Raw genomic sequence first — 19712 nt, 5'->3', positions numbered from 1 at the left:
TGGAAAAATTTGATTCGAGCCCTACACCCCAGCAGAGGGTAATAGGAAAGAATGATGATGATGATGATGATTATGTAATGAGTAATTATGTAAAGTTTTTGTGACAAGAATTGAACAATGAAAAAATTGGAGATAATCGAACAGATCGCAATAACAAAGGAACTAAACTTAATTATTGAATTAATTTATTTTATTCAACTTTAAAAAATACCAAATTTAAAACAACATTCACATACAGGAGCAACTAAAACAAACATAGTTGTAATTATTTAATTGAGTCACACTGTATTTTTAATGCGTTGGTTAAAATATAGTAAGTTCATGATAATTATTAAAAAAACTATGACCTCTATTAGCACAATTCTGAATTGTTTTAAACAAATCAAACCAAAAAACTGGCAGTAACTGGATGCGTAGATTGGCGGTAACTGGATTTCTTTTATTGCTTAGATGGGTGTACGAGCTCACAGTCCACCTGGTGTTAAGTGGTTGCTGGAGCCCATAGACATCTACAACGTAAATGTGCCACCCACCTTCAGATATAAGTTCTAAGGTCTTTATTATAGTTACAACAGCTGCCCCACCCTTCAAACCGAAACGCATTACTGCTTCACGGCAGAAATAGGCGAGGATGTACCTACCCGCGCGGATTCACAAGAGGTCCTGCCACCAGTCATTACGCAAATTAAAATTTGCGGGTTTCACTTTTATTACACAATGTTATTCCTTCACCGTGGAAGTCAATCGTGAACATTTGTTGAGTACGTATTTCATTAGAAAACTTGGTACCTGCACCGGACGTCTTATCCTTTAGGCCACGACGACTTCAAATGTATGCATAGACTGGCAGTAACTGGATGAGTAGAACTGAAGACCGGGCTCAGTGGCGAGCTTTGGGGGTGGCCTATGTCCAACAGTGGACTGCCGCAGGCTGATGATGAAACCAAAAAATGCTTGAATTTGTTTAACATAATGCCGCCGCGCTCTCAAGAGCGAAGTCGCTTCGTAGAGGCCATTTAATCTGCCACGGGTGCTCAGAATAGGAATTGTGTAATCAATCTGATTTTTTTTATTGCTTTTATTGCTTAGATGGGTGGACGAGCTCACAGCCTGGTGTTAAGTGGTTACTGGAGCCCATAGATATCCACAACGTAAATGCGCCACCCACCTTGAGATATAAGTTCTAAGGTCTCAAGTAAGTTACAACGGCTGCCCCACCCTTCAAACCGAAACGCATTACTGCTTCACGGCAGAAATAGGCGGGGTGGTGGTACCTACCCGCGCGGACTCACAACAGATCCTACCACCAGTAAAGATAAAACTTACATGTCTATTCAATTTAATGACAATTTGGCGACATCGGCGCCTACAACGGGGTCATAGTTTCTCGCACAGCTTACAGGAACCATTTATTCTGTCATCTATCTAATCACTAGGCGCTTAGTCGGCTTTCTTCTGTGTGAACTTACCCTAACAGCTAAGAGACTACTTAACGCTGATTTCGTTGTAATAAAGCCACCAGAAAAATAAGAAATCAGATGTCAATAAAAAATTTAGGGTGCGTAACAAAATAGTTAAGCACAGCTTTTCTTAAAATCTCAGATATTTACTTGCTTATTCTTCAAACGATCTTTGTTTTGTGTATTTTAATTTGGTATTTTTTTAAAGGCAAGTCTACTTACTACTCACTTAAAACCCAGACGGTTTTAAGATCGCAGCATTAAGATGAATAATAAAATAACAAAATGGCTCCCACAATGTTTTGCATAACAAACAATTTGTCCCGCAATAAAACTGGGTCAAAGCGCTCGTCATAAACTCTTGCATGTTATGGTAACTGTCCTTGCTTAAAATATTTCAATGTGATATCATAGTTGTTTGTTAGCTGAATAATCACTATAACAATTATCTACATTAGAAACATTAATGCACCAAGGCTTTGATAGCGTGTTCACTGCACTACATACAGGGACTCTTCTTTGGGAGTAACAGCAAAGGAAAGATTTTCACCCAGCGAGTGAAATACCTCGGTAGACCGATGGTCCAAACGTCATTGTTCGGAAATTATCTATATCGTCGTTGTCAAACCAAAATCTGCTATGTGCACTATTTGAGATTTTTACTTTTGGACCTTTTCGTATAGTTCACAGCCCTATCTACCGTATAAAAAAACTGTTATGTGTCTATAGCTTTGATATTCATCTATAGCTTTCATTTGATATAGTTCTTAAAAATTCACCTTCGTATAAAATTTTATACGAAAATATTTTTACTCGTTAATTCAAAATAGAGTTTTTGCACATAGCAGATTTTGGTTTGACAGCGACGATATGCAAACTTATCTTGAAAATTACGTCAGCGAAAATCAGACATCTGTCAAATAGCCTATGTTCTGTGACAGCTACCCACTACACTTGAATTCCCAAATCTTCGATTCCTCACTGTTTATGAGTCAAAACGATTCCCAAAATGAAACTTTAATTTGGTTCGTGCTTTTTATACTAAGGCCCTAAAACCTCTAAAGCATTATTTATTTAGCCAAGGTCAGACTTTGGCTGAACCCCATTGACGTATTGATTCTCAATACCTTTCATTATTTATGACTCGGAGACTTTCCAAAGTATAAGTACCTCAGTAGTGTCGTATTTTCGAATAACTCACATTTAATTAGCGTATTTCGTCGAACTGTCTCTACAGCGGTCTGGCACGCTACAAATTGCTTTAAGGTTAAAAGCACAGGAGCTTACAAAACTGCAAATGTAATGTCTTTAATGGTAGAGGACTTGGAAATACTTGATTTATGGAAACTATTATTTAGTTTTTACTTGACATGTCCTATGACATGTCCCCTATGACATGTCCTTCTTTAAAAGAGGCTTGTGGAGAGTATTAAGCGGTAGGCAGCGGCCTGGCTCTGCCCCTGGCATTGCTGAGGTCCATGGGCGACGGTAACCACTCACCATCAGGTGGGCCGTATGCTCGTCTGCCTACAAGAGCAATAAAAAAAAGTTTTTACTTGTTCGAAATAACAGCAAATTAGGCATGACTGTAGGAAATACATTAAACCAATTATTAACTGGAAAACTTGGCTTAAGTTGTCTTCTATTTATTTTTATTTTAAGTATTTGCGCTTTACCTTCTGGTTTGATGTTCACGGACACACAGTTCAGTACACACGTTGCGCATTTTTAATATTATTTTACCATACTAGTGATAAATACTACCACTACATACTACAGCCAACCTGATTTGGATCGATGTTAAGGATCAAGCGCAATTTTTTTTCCCTACCTATTCTGATAGCCTTGAGAGGCTATATCAGTGCTATCTTAGCGTGTAGGTGAACTCTCGGGGCTCAAACCGGAAGTATTGCTAACACTGGCCCTAGCAAGAGCAGTGCTTCGCAGAATCTACCATCGGATCGGGAAAGCGACCACTGAGAAGATCCGGCGAGACATTCAGTGGGCTGTGTCTATGGGTTAGTTTACTCGCCGAACCCTTCGTCGTGAGCGACGGGATCGACCGGTGACCGGTGCTTGAGGTACCTAAAAACACCGTTAGTGGATCGGGAAGCTGTCATAATACTTATACCAGTACAAGGATATGCCAAATTACATAATTTTAATGGACCAGTCTGGGCCAATTGGCAAGTGTTGATGTTTATATGACCTAAAGCTGGCACTTTGGCAATAGTTTTATATAATCGAAAAAAAAAAACAGTTTATGTATTTCAGATATTTCATTTAAAATACCCCCATTAAATTGCTTTGGTATAACTTAAAAATATTACCGTTTGCTAGTAGCCTTGCCGTGGTTTTCGAGAGTGTAAAGTATAGGCTGCATCACGATGCTCAACATTGAGCAATCATCAGAGGGGACTTTCATCCAGTCTTCATTTTCTAGGGTTGGATATCTTTTTATTCTAAATGGAACGTTATTCCTTCGAAATCATAGATTATATGTATCTCTAACTAGCTGACCCAGCAGACTTCGTAGTGCCTCAATCGAGAAATAAAAGACCTAAGCTCTTGTATAAAATAAACTTAAAACAAACAAAAGGAATCCGTCCGACGGGGGACACACTAAAGGAAAAACAAAATTGTTATTTTTATTTAATTCCGAGCATTTTCATATTATGTATCTACCTTTTAAACCTTCTCTAGACTTCCACAAACAATTCAACACCAAAATTAGCCAAATCGATCCAGCCGTTCTCGAGTTTTAGCGAGACTAACGATGAGCAATTCATTTTTATATATCTCTAAAATAGTTTTTGGCTTGTATGAGATACAATAATACCATAGTAATAGCTCATACGAATATTCACTGACAGTTAGTTAATTGTACACTAAACATATCGGGAATTTTATCACTAGAGATTAAACAGCTCTTTTCCACTTTAGGATTATTTTAAACTTCCCATTGTATGTTTGAATGCTAGTTTTGTTCGGGATATTCGAATATCATGGTCGTGTTGCATAATATTACATTTTTTTGTTCGAATTAAACACTGTTGAGATATTTTAAAATGAAAACCTTTAGTCATGGTACAAAACTTACACTACGTCAAGTAATTCTGACATTTACCATGAGTCATTAACATCGTTAACTATTATGAACTGTTTCAGTCGCTCTGTGCCGCGTACTGAATGGTACGGTGTTCTTATTGTAAATTATTGCAAATTAAAATTTAAATGAAATATGTAGATAGCAAAATCTTTTTTTATTTTTTATTGCTTAGATGGGTGGATGAGCTCACAGCCCACCTGGTGTTAAGTGGTTACTGGAGCCCATAGACATCTACAACCCACCACCTTGAGATATAAGTTCTAAGGTAGTCAGTATAGTTACAACGGCTGCCCCACCCTTCAAACCGAAACGCATTACTGCTTCACGGCAGAAATAGGCAGAGCAGTGGTACCTACCCGTGCGGACTCACAAAAAGTCCTACCACCAGTAAAGAATAAATCAATCTCACCGTAAATACCGCTCCTCACCTTGAGACTTGAGGTCTATGTTCCAATAGTACAGTAATTAGGCAGTGGTAAGTAGTAGTAATCTTAAAAAATCCCCCAGGGACTCTGCTAGTGGATTGCTAACTTTTTAGAAGGGCGGAGCGTCACGGTGGTTCTGGACGGTTCGGTACTCTCTCCCACGCTTTTCATCCTGTATATCAATGACATGGTATCTATTGATGGCATGCATTGCATTGCATTGCAGATGACAGCACGGGGGATGCGCAATATATCGGCCATCAGAGCTTTTCTTGGAGTGTGGTGCAAGAGAGACGATCTAAACTTGTGTCTGAAGTGGAGAGCTCTCTGGGGCGAGTCGTGAATTGAACTTAGTTCAATTAAGCCCGTTGAAGACCCAAGTTCGCTGCGAAGAAAGACTGTTGGCCGTATGCTCGTCTGTCTACAAGGGTAATAAAAAAATTGTATCAAGGCAAGTTATAATTTTAGAGGGTATGATTTTACAAGATGCTAATCCTTTATCGGTGAAAAAATTCAAGTATATGAGTTAAGTATTTTTTTTATTACAAAAATTCGTACCTTTTTTTATTTTTTTTTTATTGCCCTTGTAGGCAGACGAGCATACGGCCCACCTGATGGTGAGTGGTTACCGTCACCCATGGACTTCAGCAATGCCAGGGGCAGAGCCAAGCAGCTGCCTACCGTTACGTATAGTATACCGGATTTGAACACAGAAATAGTTTCATTTCTCAATACAAGTACGTCGGGTGTCTTATCATTTAATCAAGCAACAAAAACATAATTACAAGTAAGAGGATAAGCAGTAATTTTTAATCCCAGACGATCGAAATTCGTTTCATTAAGAATTATTTGTTGCTTCTTTATTGCGTTAGATGAATGTCGAATTTGCAATCCGTCTGGTGTAAATTTACTACCGGGCATAGAGATCAGAACGTTAATACCATCCACTTCGAAATATAAGGTTAATGACTGAATTGTATTATATAATGCCTATTCTAACCTAACCTACATATGAAGTCTCAAATAGGATGTATGTACTTGATTTGGGTGCAGTTAATTGATTGTGAATTCATAGATATACTTAACCAGCGCGAATAGATTCGTGCAGCAGAGTGATTATTGATCTAGGGTCTCAAATACGTCCTGCAGTGTTTAGGAATACTTTGATTTATTGGTCCCAATAAATATCACAACTGAGTGAAGCCGCCCACTTTAAGATATGAGGTCAAAATTTCAAATGTATTGTACTCTTGTTGACCCACACTTAAAATTGGAATACATCACTGCTTCATGGTAGAAATAGGCAGAATATTTGTAGCTTCCGATGCGGGCCCCCAATACCAACTATCACCAGTACACAAACAAGGATTGGGCATACACAACGCTATTGAAATATGTAATAATCACGATAAAGTATTAGTGACCAATAAAAATAAAACATATTTTTTTAACACCAAATCCAAAAATAGTTTTAACTTTAACACAAAACAACAAAAATACAGAGAGACACTCTGTATTTTTGTTGCAACTCTAACGGATCACTTATTATCCGATAAAACTTTCAATGGACGTTTACGGTCGGGATGCTACGTGACTAGACCAAAGTTTATGAAAGTCAAGTGCCCTAAGCTCTATTTTTAATGTTTGAGTCGAGAAAAATTCGAAAGCTTCTTCGAAACGCATGCTTGATACGTTTTAGATCATGTTTTCTTTTCTCCCTATTCGCTGGTAGCCTAATCTTAACTAAGCGTGGGCGGGTAGGTGAGCTCACCGGCTCAACCTGAAAGAAATAGCTAACACTGGCGCTAGCAAGAACAGTGCTTCGCAGAATCTGCCATCGGATCGGAATCTCGACCCAGTAAGAAAATCCGCCGAGAAACTCAGTGGACTGTGTCTATGGGTTTTAGATCATGTGTACCTAATTCGTCTGTGGATATTTTTCAGGCTAACTTTAGTATCGTATATCATTCTGCCTATTTCAATGAAACAATTGTGCATTCTCGCTTCAAGATTAGTACAGTCTTTTCAATTGAGATTAAAGCTCGTATTAAGTATTGGGTTCACATTCTTAATGTTGGGAAAACCATAAACTTGACCTAAGTTAAATAATAACGACAAATTTATGATTTATGGACCTTATGCCATATGAGCCATTTTTTTGTACAATTTCTTACAATTCCACATTTATGTACTGATGATTTTGTTTTTTGAACTAGCTTTCATTTGCATAGCCAACTTTACACCGCATGGGCGCAAATATGTGTTCAAAACTGCTACGAAATGTAAGCTATATTCTTTCCTAGGGTTAAAATTATTTCCGTACATTATTTTGTCAAAATCTGTTCAGTGGGTCGTTATGTAGCAGATAAAATCACCTATTTATACCCGCATATATACCTACGTAAGCTCGATAACTATTAATAACGTTGAATTTTCATGGAATGAGGCCTCTATTCCATGAAATTTTATTCAAGCCATCCAGCAGTGGAAAGATACACTTTATTCTAGTCCAAGTTAGTCTATGTTTGTCTGTGAAAGCACGCGCCGTATTCTACCATTTCATTATTCTTTATATATTGATATTGAATTATTATAATTGAGATATTATATGTTAATTAACAACACCTTTATACTGAGTCAATAGTCATTGAATCACAGGCTTCAATAAATACAGTGTTATTTTTCACGTCCGATTTCAGTTTTCAGCGGGCAGTTACTCAAATATTTCGCATACCCTATTGTTTAGACTGGTTTGATCGCAATTTCTGTTACGTGATGTGTTGTTTGTTCAAGTAATATTTCACAAGTGAAGCTCTTTTGCATAAGTTATTACGTAATAAAAATAGCTTCTTATAGTTGACAAAGATGACTTAACAATGTTACGCGTGTTGATACAAAACAGTTAGCTTTCTCCGATAACTTCTTCGTTTAATATTCAGGAGGCAACTTGGAGCTTTCGGACTTTCTGAGTTGATATCACACGCAGTAAGTTATGAACCTAATAAAAGTATATTATAGTAGGTAGGTATGTTCGTGTTGATTGCGCATTGAACGACTGTCGGTCCAACGACCTCTAAGACGAGATACACAAATAAGTTACTTAGACGGAATCTCTTCACCTTGCCTTTTCTAGGTTCTTTATCACTGTCCTCACTCTGGCGAGGAAGAGTATCGACGAATGAGTGACCCTAAATTAAACATCCTATGATCCCAATATTTGAAAACTACAATAATAGTTTGTTGAACTTTCACCATTGACAAAGTACCTAGTTGCACATTCATAAGTGGCTTCAAGATAAAGAAATAATAGGATGTATATTTTAAGTATTGAAAAGTAAGGTTCGGGAGATTGACCCATTCGGCAATAACGGCAGAAAATTGGTACCGAGTTACCGGCTTATAATTACTAGGTTGATAGGCATCAAGATACAAATACTCCTCACTGAATCACATTACGAGCTCCAAATATAACACTTCGATTAAATCTGTAGTGAATTTAATGATGACCGTTACATCAACTTCGAAATAGTAAAGTAACTGATTAAGAAACAATATACGTTCGCCCACATCGCAAACCACACTTACCGATTTAAAGACATTCCACTGTGACTGTAAATAATACGAATAAAAATTGTTTAGGCCATTAACTAGAGTCTATATTAGTGTGAAAACTATTAGATAGAAATAACAGATAAGTTTACTCATAAATAGTTTACAAATAGTTAATTACAGACAATATAGAATTATAAAATTTGGTGCCTAGATTCAAAATTATCACCGTCGTCTACAAAAACAATCGTCTGTCAAATAAGTGTATGGTCGAGTAAGCAGTCTTTGAATTTTAAAAATAATACTTCAAAACTATTAGAACCAATAGGGAAAAGGACTTAAATGTGAATATATAGAATGTAATGATGACATTCATAGCTGGACAAGAGAGAAGACCCAAACAACACTAAAGGACTTAGGCTCGTGATAAAACTACGAAACTGTAAGAAATTGAGATGTTTCAGACCAAATAACACGTAACTTTGATTGGATCGATAAATCTTTTTACATTTTATTAAAGTGAAAACTTTTTTAGCCACGTTGAGCACTTTTTGGTGACGTATTAAGTAACATTAGTACCGTGTAAACTTTACAAATAAAATTGAATGGAAATAGTAAAAGTGATTGTATCATCAGAAGAAGAAGAAGAAGGGTCGTCGTACCCCCTTTCGGGGGCACGGAACGGGCCTCGGGGCAAACCCCACTACCCGGGCTGAAACTCCCTACCATATAAGGCAGGGGTGAAGTAGATGCGGGGAGGACTTGGGGAAAAGGTACGCTGTTCGCAGCGTGCACGGCTGCACTACATCGACAAAACATATATACTTATACATAATACGATGGGCTTGAATGGCTCCAGGGATGACGCCCGGCAGCAGGATCCTCCGGCGTCGTGTTGTCCTCAATTTTTTTTTTTTTTTTTTTTCTTTTTTTTTTTTTTTTCTTTTTTTTTTCCCCTTACTAACTAACTACAAGCTAACTAAAACTAAACTACACTACTATTTACACGGGGACAACAGTCAGCGGCTACGAGGGGCCCGCCACCGGCCCCATGCCGCGGCCCCGCCTCTACAAATCAGAGGGGGGGCCACGGCACTAGTAAAGCGCTCACCCGCTCCGGGCTCCCCAGAAGGGGAAGTCTGTCACGGGGAGGGGCCGACTTAAAACACTCCCCAAACGGGGGAGTGGTCCACCCTCGGGGGTGGAAAATGGGTCCCCATAGGGGGGCACCCCAACAATGTGGGGGGAAGTGACGAGTGTGGACAGCTCAGTCCCATGGGGGCACTCATTATGAGCACTCCCATATCACTCCGGTTAAGCCGACTATCTTACCATAGCCGGGGGTTCCAGTAGCTCCCTTGGTAGCGCCAGACCATCAGGTGGTCTAGCGTGCAAGGGAGCTAAGTTGTGGAGATGCTCGTGGGGTCCACCGTCAGCCCGCTCGTAAAGATTACGAGCTAGCCTCCGGATGAACTCCTCGAGCGACTCCACATCCAGATCCCGGGCGATTACGGCATTACTGACGTAACGCCCTGCTCCGACTATCGTGCGAAGAGCCAGATTCTGCTGGGCCTGTAACTTCACCCGCGTGACCTGCGGGATGAGGTGATACCAGGCCGCAGCTGCGTACGTGATACGGGAACGGACATACGTCTTATAAATGCCGAGCTTAGTCCTGACCGGCAACCTGGAGGCCAACACCGGCCGGAGGAGGAATCTCGCGTAGCGAGCGGCCGCCAACGCCTTATTGGCGTGGGCGGTCATCCTCAAACTCCGGTCGATATCGACCCCCAAGTACCGGACGCTGGATCTAAACTCGACATTAGCGCCACGGAGACTGAGCTGTCCCGGGACGACTCTTGTGCGGACCGGACCGAAGAGAATAGCCGCGGTCTTCCCCACGTTGACCGCGACCCTCCATCGGTCCAGCCACTGGGGCAGTAAGTCCAATAACCTCTGCATCCTCGAAATGGCCGCAGAGGGGAAGTTGGATGACGTGAAGTAGGCGCTGTCGTCGGCAAACAGCGCCAACTTTACGTCGGCTTCCCACGCTTCGAGGTTGCCCTCGAGCGTGGGAATATCGTTGGTATAGAGAGCGTAGAGGAATGGTGCCAGGACGCTCCCCTGCGGAACTCCGGCCGTGACTGGGCGCACCGACGGTTGTATCATCATCATCATCATCATCATCATCATCATCATTATCAACAGCCCACAGTCGTCCACTGCTGGACATAGGCCTCTCCCAATCTACACCACTGAGCCCGGTCTGCGGCTCTTCTCATCCACTTCTTGCCGGCCACCGTGCGGAGGTCATCACACCATCTAGCCAGGGGGCGTCCCACGTTACGTCTTAAGTGATTGTATAATAATATTATTTGTTATTTCAATTGTAAATTGTATTTATAATTTGTCATGATCTTTTACAGCCCGTAATACATATATTTGAATAATAAATAAGCTATGAACATTAAGAAATATCAAATTTTAATACGAAAATTCTAATTTAAAAGTTTTCAATTATCTCGGCAGTCCATATGACTGCCATTTTTTTTATTTTTTTATTACGTTAGAGATTTGGACCCACAAGTGTCATAGAGTGGATTTAAACAAAATGAATCGCCACGCACCTAGAGACATGAGGTAAAAGTCCTAATTATATTTAACAGCTGCACCAAACGTCAAATCAATGTGTATGACTGTTCTACGATAGAAATAGATGGGATTATCCTACTTAACTGAGCGGCTACAATATGCCTCACTACCAATAAATGCCATTTTACGACCACATTACGGTGGCAAGCTCCTCATAGAACGTTACTACCCATTCTCCAGTAGAATTCCCGCCATCTTTTACGCCATCCAGGGTAAGAAATGGAGAAATGTTATGCTAAGACAACAAGCACCCAAATTATTTGAAGCCAATTATTTAGATTGGATTTTCTTTTACTTTTAACCGACTTTCTTCAAGAAATTTTCAACAGCTTTAATATTAACTATGAACAATACTAAATGGCAGAAATGATGTTATATATGAACGCAGTGGTTAAAGATAATATGAATGAATTCTGCTCCAGTGGTGGGCATTTTTTACAAGCGAGATGGCAGGACTATCTAAAACAATTCCTAAGAACATTTCCCATATAACCTACCTTACAAAACACAGTGAGAACCGAACTCCCTTTGTAAGCCCAGAAGTTCCAAACGTTCCGTGAGAATGGTACTATCGACAAGTCGATACGTAACCTAATTTGTCACGTACAGCAAAAGATTTTCAAACAATATCAGAGCTATAATCAAAGCTAAAATATTCAACAAGGATCAATATATCTACATTCAGAAAACTCCGAACGAGTAATGGCATTGAGAGCATCTCATGTACTGTGACTGAATACGAAAATCCATGAATAAGAAATTGGACCATCTTTTTCCTAAAAAGACTGTAAATCTAAAATCGCGAAGGAGTGATTTTATGACTTGTAAAAACAGACCCTTTTGTGAAAAGATCTTGCAGCGTGAAGCAATCCCTTCTTTTAGAAACACTTGACTTAATTCAACAATAAACAACAATTCAACAATTCAGAGAATTTGTAAAGGTATTCCAGTGGGAAGCTAACAGAATCATGAAATAGAATCTGTAATTTAATCGTCTCCATTGACAATAGCTTTACGTACATTCAAAGCTACATTTTGACTATCGTAAATAAATCTATTTGTTGTCTACATGTTACTAAAATCTAAATGTCTACATCTTACATGATCTAAATTTATTTATTTATTTTTTAATGCTTTGATGGATGGACGAGCTCACAGCCCACCTGGTGTTAAGTGGTTACTGGAGCCCATAGACATCTACAACGTAAATGCGCCACCCCCCTCGAGATATAAGTTCTAAGGTCTCAGTATAGTTACAAAAAATGTTAAATGTTACTAAAAAGTAAAAAAATAATGATTCTTTTTTTACGTCGCCTCGCATTTTAGTATTGTTAATACGGTAGGGTATTTTTTATTAATTTTTAGACAGTCATTTATTTAACCGTAATAATTGTACAGCTGAGTCTGGATTCGTTCGAGATATTATCCGTTGACGATTTATATCGACTTCATCTGATAACAATAAAACAAAAACAGTAAACGTTCAATTTCGTAAGGTCAACAAACCTTAAGCACCAAGTGTCGCGACCATATTACATTTCCTATTTGCCTGTGTCCCTCAAAAAACAAGCAAACTCTATTTACGTGAAACGCAATTTATTTCTTTCCAACGGTCAGAACATATATAAAAAAAAGGTCAGTTCTTTTGAATATTGCACAGTGAAACGATGTTTTAAATTTTAAACACTTTTTGGACATATTTCTGAATCTTTAGAGGTTAGAAGGAAGCCACTTTCTAAATCAATTTACTTCGCAACAGAAGGTACCAATGAGCAATGGGCCAATTACCTTTTTTCAATTTTCATTGTTTGAAAAACCAGTTCAAGGGCTAAGCTAACTCAGCTTCCTTCCTGGTATATGTCAGATGTGTCACTTTTATAGCTGAAAAGATAGTTTTTTGAGTTTGTTTTCAGATTATTTTTCCGATGCGCATTGTAACTTCAATAAACTCACATTTACTATTATAATTGAACGTTGTGATATAACATCTTCAAATGAGGCACGATAATCTTATTTTACAGGACGCAACGCGATGTGTTATTCCCTCAGGCACTAGCAATATTCATGACGCGTAGTGTACAATAATTTTCTAGTAGGTAGGTTGCAGTTACCTTGTATTTATTGAGGTAACTAGCTGACCCGGCACACTTTGTAGTGCCCCAATCGATAAATAAAAGACCTCAACTTTTGTATAAAATAAACTTAAAACAAACAAAAGGAATCCGTCCGACGGGGGACACATCAAAGGGAAATCAAAATTGTAATTTTTATTGAATTCCTTTTTTTTTTTTTTAGCACTTTCATATTTATTTACCTTTTAATCCTTTTCTAGACTTCCACAAATCATTCAAGACCAAAATTAGCCAAATCGGGCGAGCAAAGAGGCGTTATCGAGTTTTAGCGAGACTAACGAACAGCAATTCATTTCTATATATATACATAAAACCTATGAAGACACAGGCAACGGTACTCAATTAGATAAATTGATGGTACTTTGCAACCTCGTTCCTTGAAGCCTAAGCTATAGGCTAATCCTTATGTGTATCTGAAATCAAACGGTCTGAGAACTTGGCAAATTGCCAAATAGCGAAACGTGGCAAGTACGAACCTCCACAAATGGAATGATTTCATTTATTTTTTTCGCTTAGAATTTAGTCGTTACATGGGCCTATTGTTTTTTTTTTACGTGTATGCTTTCGTCTACCTTCAGGCATAAAGTTGATGTTTTTGTTAAATTGGAATAAACTTACAATTCACATTGCTTTCCTCTCCTCCTCCTCGCACTGTTTCCTCACTGCTGATGGTCGCGACCATCTTTTTTTTCTTTATTGCTTAGATGGGTGGACGAGCTCACAGCCCACCTGGTTTTAAGTGGTTCCTGGAGCCCATAGATATCTACAACGTAAATGCGCTACCCACCAAAACTTCCACCCACCACCCATCTTGTTTAGACAGGATTTTATTTTTTATTATATCTTTTCAGCGTTTCCGATCATTGGCCACGCGAAGGTCTTCGTGGAATAGGGTCATCGTGGACTAGTGTGGTGCGGATTTGATCGAAGCACTTTGTCGGGAAACGCCCGCGCGGTCTCTATCCCTCGATCTTCCCTGTCATTTATAGTCTCTCTAAGTTATCAGGTATCCGAGTAATATGACCGAAGTGTCCGGGGGCGTCGCAAAGTCTTGTCTTGATTTCCATCAGTCATGAATTAAGTGTACAGCGGCTGTCCTATCGCTAGCAATTATGAATGCTGCCCAGTAAATAAGCAGCAAGTTTTTTGCCGCTAATCTTTGGTGCCCTCTTCTCTCCCAATTAGGGACCACAACAAATTTCTATGTTTTTCACCTGTACTCTAAATAGTTATTTTGTAACTGGTTACTGGTTACTGCTGGTAGGACCTCTTGTGAGTCCGCGCGGGTAGGTACCACTGCCTTACCTATTTCTGCCGTGAAGCAGTAATGCGTTTCGGTCTGAAAGGTAGGGCAGCCGTTGTAACTATACTGAGATCTTAGAACTTATACCACAAGGTGGGTGGCGCATTTACGTTGTAGATGTCTATGGGCTCCAGTAACCACTTAACACCAGGTGGGCTGTGAGCTCGTCTACCCATCTAAGCAATAAAAAAAAAACCTTGACTTCACTCAGCATAATAATAGTCCAATGATCTAAGTTACAAGAAATCGCCTTCGTCAGTCACTGTTCGATCTTTGACAGCCGAAATTAAAAACACGGAATCAAACTCAACTTATTAAGAAATTCAAATAGTTTCTTCTATTTTAGTTCGCGTTAAATAAAATATATGACTGTTCTAGCGGATACTAGTCCCAAGGATCGCTAGATAACAAGAGCGAACTAAAACTATGAATACCAATAACGGAGATTCCTCGAGGTGATCATAACGTATCGATCGAGTTGGGGTCAAGGATGTTTCGAGATAGCTTCTTAAAATATGGGTCTTACGATAGATAGGAATATTAATTGTTCTTCTTCATTACTGCTTGTACTATCCACTTCATGATTTTTTCCAGGCGTCTTATTCTTTAAAATTCCTTTAGATACATTCTTAAGAGTACCTGCCACCTGCTAATATTTACGAAAATAACCAAAGAAGTTCGATTTTTTTTATTGCAAAGGTGGTTGAACAATCTCACGGCCCACCTGGTGTTATGTGATTACCGAAACCCATAGACATCAAAAACGTAAATGCCGCCACCCACCTTGAGACATGAGTTCTAAGGTCTTAGTTTTTAAAGTAGAACGGCTGTCGCACCCTTCAGGCTGAAACGCATTACTGCTTCACAGCAGATATAAGCAGGGTGGTGGTACCGATTGAGCCGGCTCACAAGACGTCCTATCATAAGTAAAAGTCATAACTTTTCTCAACTTTACTTTTACTTGAGGTTGATTCAATAAGATAATTTTAAAATAAGACTATTTTAATAGATATTTTTCTATGTTAAAATGTATTTTTTTCTAAAATAGCCTAATACAATCCTGCATCGTGTTGCTGGATGAGGTGGGCAAGCTGCTGGAACGCATTCTGGCGGCCCGTATCATCCAGCATCTGGTCAGGGTGGGACCCGATCTGTCGGCGGAGCAGTATGGCTTCCGAGAGGGCCGCTCAACGGTAGACGCGATCCTTCGCGTGCGGGCCCTCTCGGAGGAGGCCGTCTCCGGGGGTGGGGTGGCTTTGGCGGTGTCACTCGATATCGCCAATGCTTTTAACACCCTGCCCTGGTCCGTGATAGGGGGAGCGCTGGAACGACACGGAGTGCCCCCCTACCTTCGCCGGCTGGTGGGTTCCTACTTGGAGGACAGATCGGTCACGTGTACCGGACACGGTGGGATCGTGCACCGGTTCCCGGTCGTGCGCGGTGTTCCACAGGGGTCGGTGCTCGGCCCTCTTTTGTGGAATATCGGGTATGACTGGGTACTGAGGGGTGCCCTCCTCCCGGGCCTAAGCGTAATCTGTTACGCAGACGACACGTTGGTCGTGGCCCGGGGGGGGAGTTTTGCTGAGTCTGCCCGTCTTGCTACGGCTGGGGTGGCGCATGTCGTCGGCAAAATCAGGAGATTGGGCCTCGACGTGGCGCTCAGTAAATCCGAGGCCATGTGGTTCCACAGGCCCCGGAGAGTGCCACCTGTCGATGCCCATATCGTGGTTGGAGGCGTCCGTATCGGGGTCGGGGTGCAGTTGAAGTACCTCGGCCTCATTCTGGACAGTCGTTGGACCTTCCGTGCTCACTTTCAAAATCTGGTCCCTCGTCTGTTGGGAGTGGCCGGCGCGTTAAGCCGGCTTCTTCCCAACGTTGGGGGGCCTGACCAGGTGACGCGCCGTCTCTATACAGGGGTGGTGCGATCAATGGCCCTATACGGGGCGCCCGTGTGGGGCCAGTCCCTGGCCGTGGGGGTAGCGAAGCTGCTGCAACGGCCGCAACGCACCATCGCGGTCAGGGTCATCCGCGGCTATCGCACCATCTCCTTCGAGGCGGCGTGTGTACTGGCTGGGACGCCGCCTTGGGTTCTGGAAGCGGAGGCGCTCGCCGCTGACTATCAGTGGCGGGCTGACCTTCGTGCACGGGGCGTGGCACGTCCCAGCCCCAGTGTGGTCAGAGCGCGGAGGGCCCAATCTCGGCGGTCCGTGCTGGAGTCATGGTCCAGACGGCTGGCCGATCCTTCGGCTGGTCGTAGGACCGTCGAGGCGATTCGCCCGGTTCTTGTGAATTGGGTGAATCGTGACAGAGGACGCCTCACTTTCCGGCTCACGCAGGTGCTCACTGGGCATGGTTGCTTCGGTGAGTTCCTGCACCGGATCGGAGCCGAGCTGACGGCAGAGTGCCACCATTGTGGTTGCGACTTGGACACGGCGGAGCACACGCTCATCGCCTGCCCCGCATAGGAGGGGTGGCGCCGTGTCCTTGTCGCAAAAATAGGAAACGACTTGTCGTTGCCGGGTGTTGTGGCATCAATGCTCGGTGACGACGAGTCGTGGAAGGCGATGCTCGACTTCTGCGAGTGCACCATCTCGCAGAAGGAGGCGGCGGGGCGCGTGCGAGACGCGCAGGCCCGCCGCCGTCGAGCGGGGGCCAGGGAGGCGGATTTCGCCCAAGCCCTGGCCCTCTAAGTGTTTCGGGTCTCTCTCACATGTCGGCCTGGGGACCGACGAAGGGGACCTAAGAAGACGACGTGCAAGCTGCTCTGCACGCGTTTTATGCAAGAGCGTCCGGGTGATGGAAGGCCGGCTATCCTCAACCCACGCTGGTTCTGACCCAGCGGGGTATTCCGAGGGTAGACCATTCTAACCGGCGCCATCTAGGCGGGCTTCGGATAGCCTGCCGACCGAGAGGACTGGTGGTCGTGGCACCGACGACCGCCAGTCCGGCGTCCCGAGGGGGAGGGTGATGGGAGAGATGTGCTCCGCACTAAACGCTTCACTTTCCCCCCTTTGCCTTTTCATGAGTTCTGTCTCATGCGAGGTTTGGACGTTGGTTGTTGAGCGACAGGAGGTTTTAGTCGGTTCAACTCCGACATGCCCCGCCCTCCATCCCCAGCGGAGGGCGGAAGTCCGGTGATTTCCTCCTGACAAAAAAAAAAAAAAAAAAAATACAATCCTGCGCTTATTAAACAAAAACATATTATTTATTAAATAAAAAAACGATCAAATAAAATCAACTATAGGCAAATATTTTCATCGTTGGTAGGTCTGTGTCAATAACAGCACCGGCGAATACTTTGAAAACTGATTAAACTTTGTTAATCTTGGGGGATCATTAACTCTCCAAACATTTCAGAAGAGTTGTCGACGATCCAAAATGAACTCACAAAAAGTTTGATGTTGTGTATTGAATGTTTTAGTAGGTAAGTTGGTTTCCGAATGAATATTGTTGTATTTTTAAATGGCTAAAATACTCACCTTTTTTTTCTCATATATTTTTTTATTGCTCTTGTAGACTAACGAGCATAACTGGTTACCGTCGCCCATGGACTTCAGCAATGCAGAGCAGAGCAAAGCCGCTGCCTACCGTATATAATTTCATATATAATTTTACTAAAAAAATATTATTGTCTGTCTAGTTATCAGTATAGCATGCTATCAGGAGTTGTTACCATGTGTCCGCAACTTCATGAAAATATGACCTCGGTCTATTTTTGCGTAAATTTCATTCAGAATTAAATAAAGTCTGATAGGTTAATTATTGTGAAAACATCATACATCCGTATACGCTTCCCAAGAGACGACAGAATTTCATTTGGATATTATTGTTGTCAACATACCGTACAAGTTAATCATAAGTTGGCCAATGAATTTGAAGATATCGAAATAGTAATATCCATATTGTTTCAAGAAATTTGCCTTACCCAGTCATTTCGGCGTGGAAAGCGGCTCTTTGCACCGGACTAGCCAGGGTTGTGCCTTGCAGAATTGAACCTTATTCCCCTCTGCAACATGTGTCAAACTCCCGCGCCGCGGCCTCCGAATCACGCGTCACGGGAGAAGCGCATTTTCTTTCAAATTAAGACAATGTTCATTCGCGGAACTTGCTGGGCACGGGCGCGCTCTGCGACTGCTACCGCAGACTACCAGGTCTGGGTGGGATAGAGGTGGGTCGCGGCCATTGAAGAAAGCCTGTGTGTATATCGACATCGATATGACGAACATTTTTCTTGTAGAAAGCCAGCGAGCTTTATAAAAGTTCCAAATGCATTATTCGGAATTTCTGGCAGTATTTTACACATCGGCTAGTTATCAATTTTAATTGAGTCAGATGTGTAAAAGTGTCTTTTAGTATTAGATTTAAAACACTTTTTTTTTTCTTCCTACCTACGCTACCTAGGCTGTTTCAGCTTCTCCTTGACGTGTAGTTGAGCTCACGAGGATCAAACCGGGAGTGCTGCTAACACTGGCCCTAGCAAGAGCTGTGCTTCGCAGAATCTACCACCGGATCGGAAACGCGACCCGCTGAAAAAATCCGACGAGAAACCCAGTGGGATGTGTCTAGGTTAAGGTTTTTGAATGGCAGAATGAGGATAGTTTGAATGTTCCTTTTTCTGAGGGTATGATAATCTAACTGAACTTATCTCGAACAATAACGAGTTAATAAATAAATTTATTATATTTATATATCAACATACGAATTCTTATCTCTTTTGCATTTTAAATTGCGATTTTAATCTCATCACTATAAATGGTATTAGGTAGTCAAGATACCAGTAATTCATCGTCAGCAATTTATAATGATTTCTAAAACCCGATTTCAGTACCAGGTGTTTCATTAACTTCATATTCGATGTTTTCCAACACGATGCTTTTTTAAAGAACTTAATTTATTTTATTGAATTTAATTCAGCTTAAAGCTTTCCCGACATTTCTATCGACTATATTCCGTCCCTAAGAGCCTCACGCATGCGCAGAACGCGCAGACACCGAGACTACAACATGTCACGTTAATAATACATTTCTATCAGCTCTCCTGCTGGAATCTTTAAGCTTCGTACTTTGATGAGACTTTTGAATG

The 19712-nt window shown here is 41.5% G+C and overlaps 1 protein-coding gene across 4 annotated transcripts in view; it reads right to left on the bottom strand.

Moving 5' to 3' along the window:
• The window catches only part of jus (EB domain-containing julius seizure protein), a 49950-nt gene extending 31172 nt beyond the window's left edge, over positions 1–18778 (bottom strand). For all 4 annotated transcript variants that reach the window (XM_089729898.1, XM_028177337.2, XM_089729892.1 and 1 more), the window contains exon 1: positions 18556–18778. The gene's annotated coding sequence lies outside the window, so the exon portion shown is untranslated. The remainder of the gene's footprint in view (positions 1–18555) is intronic.
• Positions 18779–19712: the final 934 nt, after the last annotated feature.

This window comes from Bombyx mandarina, chromosome 09 (genome assembly GCF_030267445.1).
Source record: "Bombyx mandarina strain Sakado chromosome 09, ASM3026744v2".
Lineage (NCBI taxonomy): Eukaryota > Metazoa > Arthropoda > Insecta > Lepidoptera > Bombycidae > Bombyx > Bombyx mandarina.
This window is presented reverse-complemented; position numbering and strand designations above follow the sequence as displayed.